General features: G+C 43.0%; 1 pseudogene; it reads left to right on the top strand.

Annotated features, from left to right (window-relative positions):
* Nucleotides 1-3584, top strand: part of LOC119342223 — a 5973-nt pseudogene extending 2389 nt beyond the window's left edge.
* Nucleotides 3585-21172: the final 17588 nt, after the last annotated feature.

The following is a 21172-nucleotide window of genomic DNA, read 5'->3' as shown; positions in this document are numbered from 1 at the left end:
ACCTGCTCACTGGCCTACCTGCCGCATCTGCAAAGCCTCCTCCGCGCATCCTGCCTTTGTGCCACACAGACCCACCAGAACCGCTGTCACCTTCCGATGTGCAACCATGATGGTCGCCACCGAGATCATATGAATATGACGCGTCGCCCCGCAGTCACCCATCACGAGGGCTTTGCCCAGTGGCACACATGCAGTGGTGGAGGGAGGTGCAAGTAGGAGAGGGCATTGGTGGTGTCGGCCTGGAGGCGCCGCCATGTCGCCAAGAGCGATACGGGGGCTGATCCAATTTTTTCGAGAGGATCATATGTGATCCGATGTTAGGCCACACCAAAAACAATGATAACATAAACAAAAAGGTATGCGGGGTACATTTTGCCAACAATCCTCGAGCGTGTGTTTTTGCAGTTTATTTGATGTGGATGATTCATGGACAAAATCCCAAACCAAGTCACCTAACAAATACTTGTTTTTAGCACTCTTAATTTTCAAATGCAGGTATGTATCTGTGTAATCGTTTTTTACATAACTTTCACAAGAAAAATACGAAGCCAAGTCTGTGATATGTGACATTTGACCGCTATAGAGAATATGTGTGATCACTGTATTTTGGGATGAAAGGACAGTTTCTTGACAATTGCTCTAGCGGTCTAGCCTATAGTTGACATATTACATCTAGGTTGCCGCTAATCCACTGATAAAAACCACTCCCTCCGTCTTATAATGTAAGGCCTTTCTTGACATTACACTAGTGCGAAAAAACGTGTTACATTATGAAATGAAGGGAGTAACTTGAAAACGATATTTCCACTAACCACATCAAGGTTTCTGTAAAAATAGCCTTCCACAAAATGAATCAAGCACCTATGAAAAAAAATCGTCTCTCAGCTAATTGCATCAACCTTTTTAAAAACATCAATCACAATTTTTATGATAATTGTCTTTCATGTTTCAACTAATTTACGCACACAGCTTTCTTAAACTTGAATCACAACTTTAAATACCCGGCTTTCAACTTTCGACAAAATTCGAGCAAAAATCTTGTAATGAAAGTTAATGTGGGCTTTTTTTGGCGGGAAATTGTCGATCTATTCGTCTTCAATAATGGCAGTACAACGAACACCAGAAATAATAAAACTTACATTTAGATTCATAGACCACCTAGCGACGACTACAAGCACTGAAGCAAGCCAAAGGCGCGCCGCCGTCATCGCCCCTCCCTCGCCGGAGCCGAGCACAACTTGTTGTAGTAGACAGTCGGGAAGTCGTCGTGCTAAGGTCCCATAGGACCAACGGCCCAGAACAACAACCGCCGCCAATAAAAGAATTTTAGATCGGAAGGATCCCACCTGAAGACACATGAACAAGGACGGACAAAGACCGGATCCGAGCGGATCCATCAAAGACAACCACCGACCAAATCTTGCGAGATCTGCCGGAGACACACCTCCACAGGCCCTCCGACGGTGCTAGACACACCATTGAAACGGGGAATAGACGGGGAGAACTTTATTCCATCTTCAAGAAACCGCCGCCGTCTCGTCTTCTTAAGCAGAACACAAATCCTAACAAAACTTGAAGAAGCACCTGAAAACTTTGCCCTCCCGCCGGCAAGGGCCAGGATCCACCACACACCCATTGCACTAAGGCCACAGGAGACGTATTAATGTGGGCTTTCAACTAGTTCCATTTCACTTTCTGAAAGAAAAACACAATGTTGCGAGGTAACTTAATGGACTACACAAAGCTAGTAGTAACGGACACGAGATCACCAGCCATGGCGGCGGTTTTCTCGTCTGGTTTCATCGTACTTTGTATTATGTTGTAACCGTGATCTATTGTACTCGACTCGCATTCCGCTTGTGATTCAAAATGGAAGATTCAACATGCAGTAAAAACAACCAATATTTCATCATTTTCTTTTGAAGAGTATGGGGAAAAGGGGAAAATATTGTGTTAGTAAATGTCGGATGATTTATATGGTTGCAGGGCATGGTTCTGATAACCCTGGCCGTCTCCCTGAAGCCGCTGCACCCGCAGTGCACGGCGGGCGGCGACTGCGCCCCGGCGACGCGGCAGCAGGTCGCCTTCCTGTACGCGGCGCTCTACACCATGGCCATCGGCGCGGGTGGGACCAAGCCCAACATCTCGACGTTCGGCGCGGACCAGTTCGACGACTTGGACGCCCGGGAGCGCGAGATCAAGGCCTCCTTCTTCAACTGGTGGCTGTTCAGCTCCTTCGCCGGCGGCCTCGTCGCCGTGCTCGTCCTTGTCTACGTGCAGGAGGAGGTCGGCTGGGGCGTCGGGTACACGATCCCGACGGTCGGCCTCGCCCTGTCTCTCGTGCTCTTCTACGTGGGCACGCCGTTCTACCGGCACAAGCCGGTCACGCGGAGTACGGCGGCCGGCCCGGCGAGGCTGATCGGCAAGGTTCTCAGGGCGGCCTACGCGAACCGGGGATGCCCGCTCACCGGCGGGCTGCACGAGCACGACAAGGCGTGGTACGCCGCGGCCGGGAAGCGGCTTCTGCTCCACACGCCGGCCAACTTCAGGTTCCTGGACAAGGCGGCCATCCGTGAGCGTGGGGCGTGCACGGTGACCGAGGTCGAGGAGGTGAAGCTGATCGCCGGCATGATAGTGGTATGGCTGGTGACCCTGGTGCCCTGCACCATCTGGGCGCAGGTGAACACCCTGTTCGTGAAGCAAGGGACGACGCTGGACCGCTCCGTCGGCGGCGTCCACGTCCCGGCCGCGTCCCTGGGCAGCTTCGTCACCATCTCCATGCTGGTCTCGATCCCGATCTACGACCGCGTGCTGGTGCCGCTGGTCCGGCGGCGCACGGGCAACCCGCGCGGCATCACCCTCCTGCAGCGCCTGGGCATCGGCTGCGCGCTGCAGGTGCTTGTTGTGGCCTGCGCCTGCCTGGTGGAGGTCCGGCGCATGCGGGTGATCCGGGAGCGCGCCGCCCACGGGCCCCACGACACGGTGCCGATGAGCGTCTTCTGGATGCTGCCGCAGTACGTGCTGCTGGGCGTTGGCGACGTGTTCAACTCCGTGGGCATCCTCGAGTTCTTCTACGACCAGTCGCCGGAGGGGATGCGGAGCCTCGGCACCACCTTCTTCACCAGCGGGCTCGGCGTCGGGAACTTCCTCAACAGCCTGCTCGTGACGCTCGTCGACCGGGCCACCGGGGGGAGCGGTGGCCGCCGCAAGAGCTGGATCGGCGACAACCCCACTCGCACCTCGACTACTACTACGTGTTCCTGCTGCTCCTCACCATGGCCAACATGGCGCTCTTCGTGTGGGTGGCCATGAGGTACAAGTACAAGAGAGAGTTCTTGGAGGACAATGGGGCAATGGAGACCGAGACCGAGATGGTGGCCGGCGGCAAGGCAAAGGCGGACCTGCCGTGTCTGCCAGACAACACAACAAGGGACAGAGCATATATACTGGAGTAGCAGTATATTGTACAGAGTACATGCAGAAGAGAGTGAATTTTTCGAGCTCGAACTCCATGGAACTCGTTTTTTTCTGAAAAAAAATCCGAAAATCATATATTTGAAGTTTCAAAAAAAATCTGAAAAATATACACATGACTCTATAAATTTTCATGACGAAATATGTTTGAGAAATCATCTAGAAATTTCCGTCCTCACTTTTATCATAATTTTTTACGTCATGGAAGACCAAATAACTTCATGTAGGTGTGCCGCCAGGTGCCAGCCGCCCAGGACAAGAATTTCATTTTCAGTCATATTTTTTTGTCACAAAAATAGTTACTTACCACATTCATGATAATGCATGTTTTTATCACTATTGTCGTCATGGAAGTGTCACTTCCATGACAAAATATTTTTGTTTGAAACAAAATATCACTGATGTGTCTTTTTAATATAGTGCTCAAACCCTTCACCTAAGGTACACCCGCAACGACACGAATGAAGCGAAGAAACGAAGCACGTCCAGCCACCAGAAAGCAAGCCAAATGGAATTTCCGAACCAACGAATACAAAATTAGTAGAAGGGAAAGTAAAAAATCACACGCGAACCAAAACATAGCAGCGCGAAGTACAAAGAACGGAAGCCTCACACATCAACCCAAGCGGAATACAAGAGGACGAAACGGCCACACAGCTACCAAACGAAGGAGGCAAGAACGATAGAACGAGAGAACTCCGAAGCCAACCATGCACTGTCTGGAATCAGCCAGGTAAGAGCATCTACAGCGGGGCACGCCAAACCCGTCTCGAACGCCCGGATGGTTCTCCCGATCACTGACCGGTCATAAAATTTTGACCCAGCCGAACGCCTTAAACGGGTCTTAGGCGTTCGCCAACCCAAATATGGGACAAATATGAGGGCGCCTTGGCGCGTCCGCCACATCGGACTGTCATCGGGGTCCCACGCGAAATTGGCTGGAAACCCGGCGGTCCGAAGCTCGTCTCCTTCGCCGGATCGATGTCGCAGTGTGACGCCACTCCAGCGGGCTGCATAGTGCCTAGCCCGACTATTTAAGCCGACCGCCGACACCGAAACCCTACCCGTCCACATTTCCCTCCGCCCGTCCGCCGCCGCTATTTTCCACTCCCCGTTCGCTTAGCCATGTGAGGGAGTCCTGGATTAGGGGGTCCTCGGGTGCCCGGCCTATTCGATATGGGCCGTGAAGATAAACATAAGACCACCCCCCTTGTCTGGGTAGGACTCCTATATGCGTGGACGGCAAGATTGGTGTCTGGATATTCTGTTTCCTTTCCTTGTAAGCCGACTCTGTATAACCCTAGGCCCCTCCGATGTATATATAAACCGGAGGGTTTAGTCCGTAGGAGCAATCATAATAATCATAGGCTAGATAGCTAAGGTTTAGCCATTACGATCTCGAGGTAGATCAACTCTTGTAACCCCTATACTCATCGAATACAATCAAGCAGGACGTAGGGTTTTACCTCCTTTAAGAGGGCCCGAACCTGGGTAAACATTGTGTCCCATTGTCCCTTGTTACCATTGATCCTTAGACGCACAGGTTGGGCCCCCCTACCCGAGATCTGCCGGTTTTGACACACCATGCCCCCACGCCACCAGATAAGGGGCCACCCATTTCTATCGCCGGAGCGTTGGCTGCGGCTCCTTGAGCATATCCGGGTAAGGCGCGAAGCCTGGATCGTCGCGAGGCTACCTCCGTATGCAGTGGATCCGAAGGAGGAGGAGCCGAAGAAGGATGTGGGGGACGCCGAGGACGCAGATCTGCAGGCGGAGCAGCATGCCATCCTCGATTCTCTCCGCTCGGAGTCGGATGCAGAGGCAAGACGGCGTCGCAGACAGGAAATGGAGGCGCAACACACCGCGGAGGAGGAGGAGATGTTTGCCTACATGGATGAGGTCGAGCAGGAGGAGGAGGAGCCTGAGCCCTCCTGTGTGCCCGTCCATCCGGCGCCCAGCACCGACGTTGTCGACATCTCCAATGATGAAGATTAGTTAGGGTAGTACGTAATATGTAGTACAAAGGATTTCTTTTGCATACTTTGTATGAATTTAGGGATTGAAATATGAAAGACTCGGATACAGAGTAGCTAATATGAGGCTTGACCGGTTAGTGTCCGCGGACGCGCCCAAATACATCTGCAGCAGTGTTCGAGGGGCTGGAGATGCTCTAAGCCTAGCAACATGCCAATGAATCATGCACCGACCAGCGGTTGCGCGAAAAATAACAGAAAAGGCCCAAACGAGGCATTTACTGACATTCCAAATGTCATGGGCATGAGGGAAGCTAGCTAAGGGCATCTCTAAGGCGGACCCGTAAATCTTTCGCAATTGTTCGGATTGTGTTGTCCGGACCGTGAAAGTCATCCAACGCAGACCTGTACCGATCTGCGGAGCTGTCCGACAAGATTTCTCCCGCAAACCGGAGACAAACATGGGGAAGGTTTGCGGGAGTCCGGATCGATCCCAAATCGCTTCTGACTGTCCTGGCCCACCAAAAACCTGTCACCTGCCCCTCGCGCGCTTTCCTTCCGATGAACGCGGCCGCTTACCGCGCTGCATTCATGCCGGCCAAGAGCACGTGGAGGCCGACATTGATGTCGCGATGTGACCGAAGGGAGGGTGGGATGGTGGCGCTAACCGACACGACCTCTTGGCAGCCACCGCTTCAATGTGGACGCATGTCCCCGAGGAACTAACTCGGTCCTCTGCGCCGCATTGAAGCTGCTGACTGACCCTTCGCTTGGTCCTCGTCGCGGCTATTTAAGTCGTGCGCCGAAGTTGCACAGAGATGCATAACCTGTAACATCCCAAATTTTTCTAAATTTTGGAATGTTAATAAATAGGTATCTTGAGTGAATTGCTATGACTTTCAGGGAAAACTAAAAGCTTTCGAGTCATTTTTTAAACCTTTTCGAACCATGATATAAATATTTGGATACTTTAATCCAAAGAGGAAATCTTGGTTGAAGGGTTTATTCAAAATCCAAAAATCATTATTTTTTCTTGACCCTTTTTAAATATTTTGAAACAAAAATATGGAGTGAGAATAAAATGACTTTCTCAAATACAGTGGGCAACTGTTTCATAAAGGATCTAACCAAATATTAATAGTTCTTTGGAATTTGGAGGGTCTTTTTGAAGTTGACACATATTTGCTTTTAGAAATTATTTAAACATTTCCAGTAAATATGAGAGGAGATAATATGACTTCTCCAATTTTTTTGGAAATATTTGTTATTTCTTGTTTGGAGTTTTGGGCATTCATAAGATCCTAAGGAATATGTTGGTAAAATTATGAAGCCCATAATGCATTATTAAAACATGTACGTACACAAAATTATTACTTACTTATTTATGAAACCACCTTTTCTAGGCTATAAATAATTAAATAGGAAAAGTGAACATTTTTCCTGAAGTCTAAATAATAATTCTGAGAGATCGCACATTTTTTCTCAATTATTATTCCAGTCTAATATTCTTATTTAGTTTTTTAGAATCATATTCCCTCTCTATCAGGCTATGGCCTTGATTTCCTAGCCCATCTGCTATGTTTTTCTTTCTCTCTCTATTTAACCTTCTTTCTACATGGGCCAGCCGACTAGGCCCAAACCAGGCCGAACGAGCCTTGCTCGTCTTCCACCTCCAGCGTACACACAGAAACAGGGAGCTCCTATTCGACGCATTTTGCGTCGAACAGCCAGCCGACGCACGCACAGACCCCGTGACTGGGCCGGCCCAATAGAGGCGCTGTAGCAGAGCAGCTATCTTGGAAAAAAAAACCAAAGCGTAAATAAACTGTCTCGAGTAGGATTCGAACATACGACCTCCACCTTGTGTACCCGAGCAGCTAACCAGCGGAGCCAACGAAACGTTAGTGTACAAATGGGAGCGTGCATGCATAAGAACTAACTCCAAAGCAGAATTCGGACAGCTGGTTTGAATTTTTTGGAACTTTATCTGGAAATTCTGATTCTTTTTAAAAACAAACAATGTTTGAAAATCTAATAATTTCTTGAACAACTCGGATTTTTATTCAAATTTTGAAAAAATAAAATAGAAATGTGAACATTTTTCAACAGTAAGCATTTTGAAATTCCAGAATATTTGATGAAAACGCAGACATTTATTGAAATTTTAAAAACAAAAATTTAATACTGGGAACAATTTTTAACAGTGCAAACATTTTTCTAAAATTCCAGAATATTTTCAAAAAACTCGAATATTTATTGAGTTTTGAGAACAAAATTTGATAATGGAAACTATTTTGAATTGCTGAACATTTCTCGAAATTCTCAAACATATTTTGCAATTCCCGAACATTTTTTGGAAACACGAACATCATTTGAAAACGAGGACAGTTTTTAATATTGTGAGCTTTTTTGTAAACATGAACATTTTTTTTAATTTATGAGCGAAATTTTAAAAGAGGAACAATTTTTTAAATCATGAATATATTTGGAATTGTTAGAACAAATTTTGAAATGGAGAACAATTCAAAAATCTCAACAAAATTGAAACGTGAACAAATTTTGAATATGTGATCAAAAATTTGGAAACGGGAACATTTTTTGAATTTGCGATCAAGTTTTGAATATAAGGACATTTTTTGAAATGCCGGTCATTATTAGAAAAGTTCTGATAAATTTGAACAAACACATTACGAAACAGAAATGCTATTAAATTTTGTATAGCGCGAACTCTAAAGAACAGAAAGTAGCGGCAGATTTGAAACATTTATGATTTTTCTTATATTTCTTTGAAATAATGAACAGTTTTGAGATTCTCATTCTTTCTGAAAACACAAACAAATTAAAAAAACGTGAACAAATTTCATAATTCCAAACATATTTCGTAAACAGGAAGAGATGGTGACCAAATTTTGAAATCCGGAACTTTTTTCTAAAATGCGAACAATTTTTGAAGAATCTGAACATTTTTCAAAGAACTTGGATTTTTTTTTGAAACACCAACGTTTTTCCAAAAAAAGTGAACAAAAACGAATTTTTTTTGAAAAAGTGAACAATTTATAAATGTCGAACATTTTTCAAGCAGGTCAATTTTTGTCAAGTTTTTGAATCATTTAGAAAAAATGAACAATTTTTAAAATTATGAACTCATTATCAATAACGTGAACATTTTTTGAATTTTGGAACAAATTTAAAACCAGGAAATGTGTTTGAATTTCAGAACAAATATTTTAATTGCGAACATATTTTTAAAATCCGAACAAATTTCCAAAACCCGAACATTTTTAGAAAAAAGATTTTTTTGTTTATACTATTTTGAAAAGAAAGAAAAAGGAAAAAGAAAAAAGAAAACTAGAATAGGGAAAAGACGAATATTTTCGAAAAAGTTTATATTTTTTAAATCCCATAATATTTTGTTTAAAGCATGAACATTTTTTGAATATTGAGAACAAGTTTTAAAACAGAGAACAAATTTGGAAGCATGAACAATGTATTAAAGCACGGACATTTTTTGAACATAAATATTTAAAAATATAAACATTTTTTGAACTGGTGAACAAATCTTGAAAAAACAGGAACATTTTCTAAATTCCGAACATTTTTTGAATTTAGAGAACAAAATTTTGAAATTGAGAACAAAATTTAAACATAAATATTTTCTAAAAGTATGAAATTTTTTTGAATCTTGAGAACAAAATTTGAAATAAAGAACAAATTTGGACAATTTCTTAAAGCAGGAACATTTTTTGAATCTTGAGAATAAATTTTGAAACAGAGAACAAATTTGGAAGCATGAACAATGTATTAAAGCACGGACTTTTTTTGAATATTTAGAACAAATTTTCGAACAGAGAACAAATTTGAAAATACCAAACAAATTTGGAAGCGCGGACATTTTTTGAACAATTTTTGAAAATTCTGAACAATTTTTGAGAAATGCATACAGTTTTTGAATTTATGAACAAAATTTGAAAACACGAATTGTTTTCAAATTCTGAACATTTTTGTAAAGACGCGAACATTTTCCAAAAAATGTGAACATTTTTTTGAAAAAGAAAACATAAACTTGAAAAAAAACGAAACAGAAATAGGAAAATAAAAAAACCGGTTCAGGAACCTTCTAGAAGGTTCCCAAAACCAGAAAAAACCAGCTGGAAACCTCTAGAAGGTTCCCAAAACTGGGAGCGCTGGAACGGTTCAACGGGCCGGCCCGTTGCGTCGCTGCTCGGTCGCTCGCCTGTGCGAAGAGCCGGCTGTTTGACGCAACGAGCGGCATATAGGATTTTCCACAGAAACATACAGGCACATAAACAGAACGCCATGGCTGCCGTTTTCTTCTCTTGCCCATGAATTCTGTCACCGTTTCAATTTGTGTTCAATACAAGAGTTATTCTCCATGAAACAACAGATCTATTCAGCCCTTTCATTTCACGTTTATTCAACTTAACGCCCCACAAGAAACGGACGAACTGAGCACTAACCGTTGACATTTATAGCCCGATCTCCATCTCCCGGCCTTTCCCGCCCCTATAAAAGGGTGCCCGAGGAACCCCTCTCCACCCCGCACCTCCCACTCCACGAACTCCTGTCCAAAGCCCAATTTGCTCGCCGGAGCCGAGCGTCGCCGCCTTCTTCTGTTGAAGCTCGCGACCTCTCCAGTAAGCCCCTCGCACTCAAACTTCTTCCTGGGCGAGTCATTTCCGTGCGAATTCCCTCAAACATCCAGCCGGAGCACGGCCTCCGCAAAGATCGCGACCGACCGGAGCTCCAAGCAACTCCGACGGCATCTTCATGATGCTCGAGGACGGGGACGAGCACCTCCCCGTGTCCTTCGTGACTGACTCGCGCCCTCTACGCCGTTCTGCTCTCACCGGATACCAGAACCAGCCCTATCGCCGGATCTTCCCCACGTCTGAGCCACGCCGCCCGTCTCCGGCAACCTAGTCGTCCAACTCAGGTGAGCCTCCTCCTCCTCTTTTCTTGACCGCTGGATCTAGATCCAACAGCCCACGGCGTGCTCTGTTTATATTAGATGTGAAGAGATATCATCCAACAGAAATGCGACACCTGGCAGCTAATGTTAAATCCCGTAATTCATTTTGAGAAAAATAACCAAACTATCATATCTCCTAAACCGTACGCCAGAATTCAGTAACTTTTATGTCCCTGGATTCGCTGGAACATGCTATTTATTATAGAGTTAAAATATTTCAATTTTGGTGATCTAAAATTTGATTCAAATTAATATGTTAATTTGAGTATTTTTGCTATAACTATTAATCTATAATTCATATGAAAAAGTTTCTTATACCAAAATTGGTCCAAGAACCATACCTTTCAGTTATAATACTTTCCGTAGTTTGCAAATCAAGTTTGGTCCGCTTTTTGAATACAAACCTTGAATTTGGCCTTCCTTGTGAAAATTCATTTCCTTTACCAATTTAAATTGAAACTTGGAAAAGATGATCCAATCATCATCATTAGAGCAGAAAATCTTCTCTGAACATATGTCCTTAGGTTGAAAAACTTGGACTTCAATTTTTTGTTAAACTCCTTCAACATAAATACCATCTGACTTCTTAATCAAATTCCATATAGTTCTAAGCCATGAACATTCTTCCATATTCTCATATGTTCAAGCCAGGTGGAGTTTGATTATATTTTCATACCAATTGATCCACTAAACCAACCAACATGACAATTTTGTTATATGCAAAAAAATATATTTAAAATCTCCGGACCATACTCATGATCTTAGTTTGAATCAACTAGATCAAACTTTAGGGACGACTTATATCTATTTTCTTTTGAGACAACCTTGATCATATTCAAACCTATAGCCATACCAAAATAATTAACTTAATAATAATTTAATATTTCTATTGTAAATTTTGTACCTTTTATTTGGATATTTATTTGGATGTTGTTGTGTGTTAAACTGCTTTCTTATATTGTTAGATATATCGTAACGAGAATGAGGGACGACTACGAGTAGAATATCTCATCTTCCGGAATTCAGGCAAGTTGCAGTTGATCATACCTTGTCCTATATTTTTATAATATGCATGGACATTTTTTTACTATTGTTATGCATGTTTTACTAAAAAGTTTTGCAAGCAACTATTGCTAGCTAATGCCCTAGGAACTTGTAGCTATGCTTAGACATGCTTACAGAGAAAGGGATTGGAATTCAAACAAGTTTTAAAGCTTTTTTGGGGCAATTTTTTTTGAAGATTGTAGAAAAACTATATACTATTTTACTTCTACTCTTTGGGTGGAATGGTATTGACGGGAGCGTCTACAAGTGATTGCGCTCAATCGGGGGCTTGCAGTGAATGCACCTGACTAAGGTCTTGCACACAGGTTGTTGATGGGGACAGTCGTCCAGGAGACCGAGATCTTCCAAGTATATTTTGATGTAGCTTCCAATATAGTCGCATGTTACTATGGCCTCTAGCCTAGTTTAGTACTGACAAGAAACAGCTCATGATCGCCATCAGAGAGACTAACGAGAAACCCTACCTCAGGACCGCCATCAGAGAGAGCCTTTGTGCTGAAGTTGTGGGCGGCTTGGTCGGTAAAGGGGGCTGTTACAGAAAGGCTTCATCACAATCTTCTTCTAGTCATGCAAGGCTTCATCACAATCTTCTTGTAGTCATGCATGAGTGTATAATGATAAACTGGGTTGATTGTGTTATGCAGGGAACGTGTACAATCTCTACAGAGGGTTAAATCTAATCGATTAGCAGTGTCCTCGGTTACGGGCATATTTGAGGAATTGAAGACTACTAAAGAAAATATCAGCTCTCTTTCTAGAAATCTATTTTAAGGATTGAGCACAGGGAATGTCTTTCACCCAACCCTATGTATGATTTTACCTAATGTGGACAATGAGCTTTGGTGCGTATATCCAAATATCTCACTCCTATCTTTTATACTATATTTTGACTACAAAGAAACTTTATAAAAAATTGTATAGGCGAAAATTGGTTTTATGCAAACCAAACCTTCATCCATACTTTCCTTGCATGCATATTTTCTTATACCTTCCTTTGCAACTTGTGAGTACATTTCAAGTACTCATTTGCATCTGTCATGTATAGATCTTGTCAGACTAAGAGATGAGGGTTATGGTCTACAGTCAACGACCCCATTGGCGTTGATGGAGCCCAACTTAGCAACTACGTATTATTTGTTTGATTATGTGCCAACGCTGAGCTATGCCAATTGGTCTAAAGTCTCGTCCATGCTATTTTTCTTTTACCGTCGCTGCAGGTGAGCGCTCTGGTCCGATTGCTTTCCCCAGCAGAACACCTTCAACTAACTCTACCTCCTGGACATCATTTCCTAGCCGTTTGCCATCGTTGATTGTGCACACACCAACGCCATGCAGTTGCCGCCATTCGGGATGGCCACCACCATCACCCGTGGACCGTTCGATGAGTCCATCCATGTCATGGTGCTCTCTTGTCACCAGGAGCATCACACACCACATCTTCATCACCAGAGATCGTCGACAACGACGTGCACTAGCGCTCGCCGGCATCAATGTTTCCATCTTCGACTACCACTCAGTGACCCAAAACCAAGTCTAAACCTATAGGACGATTTTGATGATACTGATAAAGAGTGAGTGATTTTACTTTCATTGAGTAGGTTTTAATTTGTGAGTTTTCTTTATATCAAGTGCATATGATATTTTGTGCAAGTATAATGCAAAATTGTTTGTGTTCTATTTTGCCATGTCCATAGCATGCTTAGGGTATGTTCTAATTATTGTTATGATTTTAGGATCATTTTAGAATTCTGTAGAATTAATTTGCATCCATTGATATAGTGATGCATGATAATTCAGTGTTTTTTGTATTGTTTATAGACACAATATATGCATGTGTACATATTTTGAACTTGTATTGACATGTGTATAAATTTCTTGTTTAATCAAAGCTTAGTTTATTTCTTAGATGTATATCACAATTGTTGTTTGATTATTTTGATTGAGTCTAGGTTATGTTGTGATGCATAACATATGAATGTTGTTACTCTCTGCCATCTTTTTACATGATTGATCAGGCTATGACTAGATTATTGCTGATCTTTTTATTACATATGTATTTAGATTATTTTATTTAGATGCCACATGATTTGTGCCTACAATGTTTTGGTATTATTTTAGGATCATGTTGTCATTTGATGTCATGTAATTTATCTAGTTTAGTTATGAAGTTAGATAGCTTGGTTAGCATTTACGATGCTTTTTGTGGAATGCAATATTTGATGTTTTGTTTAGATGCTATTAACCAATATGAATATTTAGGTTTTATCTAAATATTTAATTGTGGTTACATATGCTGTTTCTCACGCCATGTTGAGCCATGTTGTTCAAGGGTTTAGGGTCATTCATTATTTCTTTCCTTTTCTTTATAGTTAGTCTGAGGTATATATATTGGGCACTAGTAAAGTTTAGTTAGACAATACGATTTAGCATGGTAGTTGTGCTGGCCAAGTTTTGCTTAGTGACGATAAACCTAAACCCAACCAAACTGTTCGATCACCTCTTCTCATCTACAACCGTGCTACCTCATTTGAAATCTCCATATCCATCCAGATCTTGCCACCCATCTTTCCTATATTGTTATTCATTTTGGATTTTATTGCTTGTGTATTTGTTATTGCTTCGCCGGTTACAATGAGTAGGAGGTGAAGGTGCGGGAAATGAGCACTACGAGGAAGACGGAAATGGAGGACTCAATAATGAAGGCATGCCTCTTCTTTGATCATACTTATATTATGTTTTACAAAATTGAATTGTGTTTTATGCTTACTATATGCATGCTTTTTAATCTTGTAGCTAGTGTGTCGATTGACACATTACCATGATCCTCTTGTCGCCCATTCACTTGACACCTGAGTATAATTATAGTATTCTGGCAGAGTAGAAATGATTAGCCATGCTTATCACCCTATAGGTGTTGAATGACCTTTGAGTCATTCGCAGTTGAAACTTATTAATGAGCTAGGCCAGTTGCCCGTTGTTGACCTTTTCTATCCTCTTCTACTTTGAGTGAAACTTACCGTCTGAATACTGGTGTGGGCGACAGCTGAATCAAGGATTGAAGGAACAATTGGCTGCCCTTCACAAGTTGGAGGGGGCAATCAATCGTCCGTGCCGCATGAGGCCTAATAAGTCTTGGATATGAAGATTGTGATAATTGTACAACCTTCAAATCCAAGACTTATTAGGCCTCATGCGGCATGGACGACTGATTGCCCCCTTCAACTTGTGAAGGGCAGCCAATTGCTCCTCCAATCCTTGATACGGTTGTCATCCGCGCCAGTATTCAGATGGTAAGTTTCACCCAGAGTAGAAGAGGATAGAGGAGGTCAACAACACCCAACGGGCCTAGCTCAGCAATAAGTTTGAACTGTCAATGACTCAAAGGTCATTCAATAAAGCACATATAGGGTGATAAGCCTATCTAAGCATTTCTACTCTACCAGAATACTATAATACTACTTAGGTGTTAAGTGAATAGGCGACAAGCGGATTAAGGTAATGTGTCAATTGACACGCTAGCTACGAGATTAAAAAGCATGCATATAGTATCCATAAAACGCAATGCAATTTTGTAAAACATAGGATAAGTATGATCAAAGAAGGAGGCATGCCTTCATTGTCGACTCCCCCGTTTCTGTCTTCCTCGTAGTGCTCCTCTCCCATACCGTCACCTCGTACTCGTTGTAAAGGTGAAGCAATAATAAATACACAAGCAATATAAATCTAAAATGAATAATAATATAGGACGGATGGGTAGCAAGATCTGGATGGATATGAAGATTTCAAAGGAGGTAGCACAACTGTAGATGAGTAGAGGTGATTGAACGGTTTGATTGGGTTTAGGTTTATCATGACTAAGCAACACTTTTTCACCACAATTATCATGCTAAATCATATTGTCTAACTAAACTTTACTATTGCCCAATATATATACCTCAGGCTAACTATAAAGAAAAGAAAAGAAATAGTGAATGACATGACAAGACCCAAAAATAACTATCCTATGCGTTTGAACGACATGGCTCAAGATGTCACGCGAAATACAATATGTAACCACAATTAAATATTAGAAAAACCTAAATATTCATAATGGTTAATAGCATCTAAACAAAACACCAAATATTGCATTCCACGACAAGCATCGTAAATGTCAACCAAGCTATCTAACTTCATAACTAAACTAGATAAACTACATGGCATCGAACGACAACATGATCCTAAAATAGTACCAAAACATTATAGGAACAAATCATGTGGCATATAAATAAAATAATATAAATACACATGTAATAAAAGGATCAACAATAATCTAGTCATAACATGATCAATCATGTAAAAAATGGTAGAGATTAACAACATTCATATGTTATGCATCACAACATAACTTATACTCAATCTAAATAATCGAACAACAATTATGATATACATCTAAGAATTAAACTAAGCTTAGATTAAATAAGAAATTTATACACATGGCAATACAAGTTGAAATTATGTGCACATGCATATAGTGAGTTTATGAACAATACAAAAAACACTGAATTATCATGCATAACTATTTCAATAGATGCAAACCAATTCTACAGAATTCTAAAATAATCCTACAATCATAACAATAATTAGAACATACCCTAAGCATGCTATGGACATGAAAAAAAAGAATGCAAACAATTTTGCATCATACTTGTACAAAACATCATATGCACTTGATATAAAAAACTTACAAATCAAAACCTACTCAATGAAAGTAAAAACACACACTCGTTCTTAGTATCATGAAAATCGGCCTATGGATTAGGCTTGGTTTTGGGTTTACCGAGTAGTAGTCGGAGATGGAAACATTGATGTCCGCGAGCGCCGGTGCGCGCCGTTGTTGACGATCTCCGATGATGAAGATGTTGGAAATATGCCCTAGAGGCAATAATAAAATGGTTATTATTATATTTCTTTGTTCAAGATAATTTTCTGTTATTCATGCTATAATTGTGTTATCCGGAAATCGTAATACACGTGTGAATACATAGACCACAACATGTCCCTAGTGAGCCTCTAGTTGACTAGCTAATTGATCAACAGATAGTCATGGTTTCCTGACTATGGACATTGGATGTCATTGATAACGGGATCACATCATTAGGAGAATGATGTGATGGACAAGACCCAATCCTAAGCATAGCTCAAAGATCGTGTAGTTCGTTTTGCTAGAGCTTTTCCAAATGTCAAGTATCATTTCCTTAGACCATGAGATTGTGCAACTCCCGGATACCGTAGGAGTGCTTTGGGTGTGCCAAACGTCACAACGTAACTGGGTGACTATAAAGGTGCACTATGGGTATCTCCGAAAGTGTCTGTTGGGTTGGCACGAATCGATACTGGGATTTGTCACTCCGTATGACGGAGAGGTATCTCTGGGCCCACTCGGTAATGCATCATCATAATGAGCTCAATGTGACCAAGTGTCTGGTCACGGGATCATGCATTACGGTACGAGTAAAGTGACTTGCTGGTAACGAGATTAAACGAGGTATTAGGATACCGACGATCGAATCTCGGGAAAGTAACGTACCGATTGACAAAGGGAATTGTATACGGGGTTTCTTGAATCCTCGACATCGTGGTTCATCCGATGAGATCATCGAGGAGCATGTGGGAGCCAACATGGGTATCCAGATCCCTCTGTTGGTTATTGACCGGAGAGTCGTCTCGGTCATGTCTGCGTGTCTCCCGAACCCGTAGGGTCTACACACTTAAGGTTCGGTGATGCTAGGGTTGTAGAGATATTAGTATGTAGTAACCCGAAAGTTGTTCGGAGTCCCGGATGAGATCCCGGACGTCACGAGGAGTTCCAGAATGGTCTGAAGGTGAAGAATTATATATAGGAAGTCAGGTTTTCGCCATCGGGAAAGTTTCGGGGGTCACCGGTATTGTACCGGGACCACCGGAAGGGTCCCGGGGGTCCACTGGGTGGGGCCACCTATCCCGGAGGGCCCCATGGGCTGAAGTGGGAGGGGAACCAGCCCCTGGTGGGCTGGTGCGCCCCCCTTGGGCCCTCCTGCACCTAGGGTTGGGAACCCTAGGGGTGGGGGCGCCTCCACCTGGCTTGGGGGGCAAGTTTCCCCCCTGGCCGCCGCCCCCCTGGAGATTGGATCTCCTAGGGCCGGAGCCCCCCCCTAGGGGGCCTATATAAAGAGGGGGAGGGAGGGCATCCGCACCCATGCTCTTGGCGCCTCCCTCTCCCTCTGCAACACCTCTCCCTCTCGTAGAGCTTGGCGAAGCCCTGCCGAGATCGCTGCTGCATCCACCACCACACCGTTGTGCTGCTGGATCTTCATTAACCTCTCCTTCCCCCTTGCTGGATCAAGAAGGAGGAGACGTCTTCCCAACCGTACATGTGTTGAACGCGGAGGTGCTATCCGTTCAGCACTAGGATCTTCGGTGATTTGGATCACGACGAGTACGACTCCCTCAACCCTGTTCTCTTGAACGCTTCTGCTCGCGATCTACAAGGGTATGTAGATGCACTCCTCTCTCTCGTTGCTAGATGAACTCCATAGATTGATCTTGGTGAAGCGTAGAATTTTTTTATTTTCTGCAACGTTCCCCAACAATGGCATCATGAGCTAGGTCTATGCGTAGTTTCTATGCACGAGTAGAACACAAACTTGTTGTGGGTGTAGATGTTGTCAATTTTCTTGCCACTACTAGTCTTATCTTGCTTCAGCGGCATCGTGGGATGAAGCAGCCTAGACCGACCTTACACGTACGCTTACATGAGACAGGTTCCACCGACTGACATGCAGTAGTTGCATAAGGTGGCTAGCGGGTGTCTGTCTCTCCCACTTTAGTTGGAGCGGATTCGATGAAAAGTGTCCTTATGAAGGGTAAATAGAAATTGGCATATCACATTATGGCTTTCACGTAGGTAAGAAAACGTTCTTTCTAGAACCCTATTGCAGCCACGTAAAACATGCAACAACAATTAGAGGACGTCTAACTTGTTTTTGCAGCATATGCCTTGTGATGTGATATGGCCAAAAGTTGTGATGAATGATATATATATGTGATGTATGAGATCATGTTCTTGTAATAGGAATCACTACTTGCATGTCGATGAGTATGACAACCGGCAGGAGCCATAGGAGTTGTCTTAATTATTGTATGACCTGCGTGTCAATGATTAAGCGTCATGTAATTACTTTACTTTATTGCTAAACCGTTAGCCATAGTAGTAGAAGTAATAGTTGGCGAGCAACTTCATGGAGACACGATGATGGAGATCATGATGATGGAGATCATGGTGTCATGCCGGTGACGAAGATGATCATGGCGCCCCGTAGATGGAGATCAAAGGAGCTATATGATATTGGCCATATCATGTCACTATTTGATTGCATGTGATGTTTATCATGTTTTACATCTTATTTGATTAGAACGACGGTAGCTTTAATAAGATGATCCCTCACGATAATTTCAAGAAAGTGTTCCCCCTAACTGTGCACCGTTGCGAAGGTTCGTTGTTTCGAAGCACCACGTGATGATCGGGTGTGATAGATCCTAACGTTCGAATACAACGGGTGTAATCCAGATTTACACACACAATACACTTAGGTTGACTTGACGAGCCTAGGATGTACAGACATGGCCTTGGAACACGGAAGACCGAAAGGTCGAGCATGAGTCGTATAGAAGATACGATCAACATGAAGATGTTCACCGATGTCGACTAGTCCGTCTCACATGATGATCGGACATGGCCTAGTTGACTCAGATCATGTTTCACTTAGATGACTAGAGGGATGTCTGTCTGAGTGGGAGTTCATTAAATAATTTGATTAGATGAACTTAATTATCATGAACTTAGTCTAAAAACCTTTGCAAAAATGTCTTGTAGATCAAATGGCCAACGCTCATGTCCACCTCAACTTCAACGCGTTCCTAGAGAAAACCAAGCTGAAAGATGATGGCAACAACTATACGGACTGGATCCGGAACCTGAGGATCATCCTCATAGCTGCAAAGAAAGATTATGTCTTAGAAGCACCTCTAGGTGAAGCACCCATCCCAGAGAACCAAGACGTTATGAACGCTTGGCAGTCTCGTGTTGATGATTACTCCCTCGTTCAGTGCGGCATGCTTTACAACTTAGAACCGGGGCTCCAAAAGCGTTTTGAGCAACACGGAGCATATGAGATGTTCGAAGAGCTGAAAATGGTTTTCCAAGCTCATGCCCGGGTCGAGAGATATGAAGTCTCCGACAAGTTCTTCAGTTGTAAGATGGAGGAAAATAGTTCTGTCAGTGAGCACATACTCAAAATGTCTGGGTTGCACAACCACTTGACTCAGCTGGGAGTTAATCTCCCGGATGACACGCTTATTGACAGAATCCTTCAGTCGCTTCCACCGAGCTACAAGAGCTTTGTGATGAACTTCAATATGCAGGGGATGGAAAAGACCATTCCTGAGGTATATTCAATGCTGAAATCAGCGGAGGTAGAGATCAAAAAGGAACATCAAGTGTTGATGGTGAATAAAACCACTAAGTTCAAGAAAGGTAAGGGTAAGAAGAACTTCAAGAAGGACGGCAAGGGAGTTGCCGCGCCCGGTAAGCCAGTTGCCGGGAAGAAGCCAAAGAATGGACCCAAGCCTGAGACTGAGTGCTTTTATTGCAAGGAAAGCGGACACTGGAAGCGGAACTGCCCCAAATACTTAGCGGACAAGAAGGCCGGCAACACCAAAGGTATATGTGATATACATGTAATTGATGTGTACCTTACCAGTACTCGTAGTAGCTCCTGGGTATTTGATACCGGTGTGGTTGCTCATATTTGTAACTCAAAGCAGGAGCTGTAGAATAAGCGGAGACTGGCGAAGGACGAGGTGACGATGCGCGTCGGGAATGGTTCCAAGGTCGATGTGATCGCCGTCGGCATGCTACCTTTACATTGACCTACGGGATTAGTTTTAAACCTCAATAATGGTTATTTAGTGCCAGCTTTGAGCATGAACATTGTATCTGGGTCTCGTTTAATACGAGATAGCTACTCATTTAAATCCGAGAATAATGGTTGTTCTATTTATATGAGAGATATGTTTTATGGTCATGCCCCGATGGTCAATGGTTTATTCTTAATGAATCTCGAACGTGATATTACACATATTCATAGTGTGAATACCAAAAGATGTAAAGTTGATAACGATAGTCCCACATACTTGTGGCACTGTCGCCTTGGTCACATTGGTGTCAAGCGCATGAAGAAGCTCCATGCTGATGGACTTTTAGAGTCTCTCGATTATGAATCATTTGACACATGCGAACCATGCCTCATGGGCAAAATGACTAAGACTCCGTTCTCCGGAACAATGGAGCGAGCAACCAACTTATTGGAAATCATACATACTGATGTGTGCGGTCCAATGAGCGTTGAGGCTCGCGGAGGATATCGTTATGTTCTCACTCTCACTGATGACTTGAGTAGATATGGGTATGTCTACTTGATGAAACACAAGTTTGAGACCTTTGAAAAGTTGAAGGAATTTCAGAATGAGGTAGAGAATCAACGTGACCGAAAGATAAAGTTCTTACGATCAGATCGTGGAGGAGAATATTTAAGTCACGAATTTGGTACGCACTTAAGGAAATGTGGAATCGTTTCACAACTCACGCCGCCCG

This window comes from Triticum dicoccoides, chromosome 7B (assembly GCF_002162155.2).
Source record: "Triticum dicoccoides isolate Atlit2015 ecotype Zavitan chromosome 7B, WEW_v2.0, whole genome shotgun sequence".
NCBI classification, from domain to species: Eukaryota; Viridiplantae; Streptophyta; class Magnoliopsida; order Poales; family Poaceae; genus Triticum; species Triticum dicoccoides.
This window is presented reverse-complemented; position numbering and strand designations above follow the sequence as displayed.